General features: G+C 38.9%; 1 non-coding gene across 1 annotated transcript; it reads right to left on the reverse strand.

The window, feature by feature from the left end:
• Positions 1-1479: 1479 nt before the first annotated feature.
• Positions 1480-1587, reverse strand: LOC136509780 (small nucleolar RNA R71). The gene has a single exon (XR_010772520.1). It is a non-coding gene; the product is annotated as a small nucleolar RNA R71 (small nucleolar RNA).
• Between the last annotated feature and the right edge of the window lie 1685 nt (positions 1588-3272).

The following is a 3272-nucleotide window of genomic DNA, read 5'->3' on the forward strand; positions in this document are numbered from 1 at the left end:
GGCTGCTGTGAGGCTTCTTTCTTTCTTTTTCTTTTCCCACTTTGTTTTTCTTCTTCTTTGTTTTGAATTCAGATTTGGTTTTGAAATTTGAATTCAAAATTGGTGCACCAAATTCATTGGAATTTTAGATAGGAGGTCCACAACATTCTTATGTAAATATTAAGAATTTATTTAGCTATTTTGTATAACAACAAAGGTGTAGTCTGTTATATATATATAATGATAGAATTAGTTTTCTCTTTTTACACATTTATCCTTTGGTTTGAATAGTAATTACTTTATGGTGTGTTTCCTTAAAAGAGTTGTTAAGCATAACATAAAACAAATGGAAGTCCAAATCACAATTTGAGTTAACAAATGTATGCATCACTGTATTTGTTAGAAATTAAATAATCATAATCAACAAATGACATGCCATGCTTATGTGTTAACTTGGGTTGGGGTTAGACCTAATGCATCTCTTAGGTTGGGTTACTATACATGACACTCATCATCACATGGGAGTCTTGAGAAAAATTTTGTAGTTGGTATTTTTAGGTGTATGGATTTTTGGGTTGTTACAAATACTCCTAGGTAAAGTGCTACAATGGTATAATTATCTATGCACTTGTAGAACCCTTTTATATATATACATATCCTTCCTAGTCACATAAAATAATAAAGAATTGCTTAGTATTGTTCTAGTAGTAATACTAAGTAGTACCAACAAGCATCTTTGACATCATCACTAGGCATGACAACTTGGTAAGTAATGTTAAGAGATGTAGGCATACATTTGGTGACTACTAAAACAAGTGACAAGTTAATAAATACCAACAAACATTTCTGGCACTGTTGCTGGGGAAGGTAGATCGGCAAAGGAAGCATTGATAAACTTATACTTATTGATGTGGTCGAGATAACCATTGACCTCTGCTCAAACTGGCTTACCCTTGTTTTGTCTACTTTTGTATCTTATGCAGGGTAATGTATGACCAGTTTTGACCTTCTGACAAACTACGTTGAAGATCAAGAAGCGTTAATCAGGAGAACTAGAGCCAAACTCAAGAAAGTCCCAACTTTAGAATTGGAAGACAACCAAATAAGGCAAAGCTTAACACCAGAATTTGAAGCCATGGCTAACAAGACTCTCCATGAATTCTCTGCTCCTACTACAGCCAACATTCGCACTCGACCAATAGTTGATGTTAGAGATAATGGATTTGAGCTCCAGCCAGCTCTCATCAACATGGTGCAAGCAAGCCAATTTTGTGGAAAGGCTCATGAAGATGCGAGTGCTCATCTCCAACACTTCCTGAAGATCTGTAGCACTTTCATCATCAAGGGAGTAACCAAGGATGCCATACTACTCTGCCTCTTCACATTCTCACTTTTGGGGAAGGTGAAGCAATGGTTCTACGCCAACAAGGATATAAACACTACATGGGATAACTGCTCCACGGCCTTCCTAGCCAAGTTCTTTCTCACTAGCAAGATCAATGCCCTATATGGGAGAATTTCAAGTTTTTAGCAACAACATGATGAATCTATCCCTGAGGCATGGGAACGTTTTCAAGATTACATTGCAGAATGTCCAAATCATGGGATGGAAAATTGGCTACTCATGTAGACTTTCTGTAACAAAACCATCCAATTTATAAGAGCACAAGTACAATAGCAATCACCAAAGTGATCAAACTATCATACTTGAGCCCATATAAACCCAGTTGTTCAATGAAATCACAAAGGATCTCAAACCAACCAACATACAAGCCAAGATCATACATGATTCAATAGAACAAGTCACATGTTGCAACATAGTTCACAAATGGTTCACAAGTATCTCCCATACATCGGAGTTCACATAGTTATTACAAACCAAGTTCAAATAGCGGAAGCAAAGTAGTTTGATATCAACATCATACTTAGTTCAAATACATGCTAGTACCACGGACATTTCCAGTAAAAGCATAACAGAGAGGATAACATAGGAGTACCATGCCCCATGATTTAGTCCTCATCCACGGTAGGATGAAGGCAGTTCTTATAGTACCCATGATACATCATATCATCTGCAACAAGAGGGAATAAACCTTGAGTACAAGAATGTACTCAACTAGAAATAATATGACACCAAGGAGTATGCAAGGCTTTATCTATGGAGTTAGCTTGACAACATTTTGCATAAAGCTTAAGTAACATAACTTGGAGATTTTATATCTCTAGCATCAAAATGAATATCTATTCAATTAAACATCTCTAGATTAGCACCTATACTAGAGCAATCACGTGATTAAGCTAACAAGCATTAGTAACCATATCTGGTGTATTAATTTGAGCATCATCATAACCATCAAGTTCCATCAATTTATGGTACGTTGTCGCTACTCAGTCAAGTTCTCACTATCCGGGAGAGATGGTGACTCAAATTGATTCCAACTAGCTGGGGAGTTATTCCTAACACAAACACATACTTCCCCCGTTGGGGTCATGTCGGGTCACCTTTGGTACAACTCTGGTATAGTCACGGGTCTAATCAGCATCGCACCCTCAGGGATACTACCAGTCTACAAGGAAGTTTAGGCCCGGCCTGCCCTTGAACTCACACCACTGGCTCCCCGCACATCTTTACTTCCTCCAGTGTGCGCACTTTCACTTATCGGGTCCTAGCCTGAGTTGAGCTACTCGGCTTCATGGTCTGAACGGCTTATCCGGTGAACTAAGAACTAGGCATGCGTTCAACATGACATGAGGACATATAGTGAATTGGTCCTTAACCAACATAGACATGCATAAATAGGCACCGAGACCTCCATGCCTTGTTGCTTCTCTATCACAATCCCGCCCGGTCTCCTTTTATTCATCAACATATGGTTATTTCCACGATAGCAATTATAGCCAACCGTGACCAGATATCTACCTATATCTTGTAGGTGACAAGACATCACCCGACTTCTACCGGACTAAGCATGGCTAAGCATATATTCGATCCTAGACCTACATAGGATTCAAGATATATTTGTCTAGATAAGGAAAGTATATGCAGCAAGTGGTTCCAATCAACCCTTAGTACTTAATGCATCAACATAAAAGGACTCAAGTTGATATTTAGAAAACAAAGGAGGCTTAGAATGCTCTGAGGCTTGCCTTTTAGAAATGAGGAAGGTTTGTGATCAAGACACTCAGGAAGATCTTCCACGTTGACTCCTCTTTCCGCCTAAACCTCCTGCTCCTGGGCTGCCTACTGCTCCTCCTAACGCTCGGGTTCGAACTCGAGTAGCGTCACTCCTTCT

The sequence above is a fragment of the Miscanthus floridulus genome, chromosome 15 (genome assembly GCF_019320115.1).
Source record: "Miscanthus floridulus cultivar M001 chromosome 15, ASM1932011v1, whole genome shotgun sequence".
NCBI lineage: Eukaryota > Viridiplantae > Streptophyta > Magnoliopsida > Poales > Poaceae > Miscanthus > Miscanthus floridulus.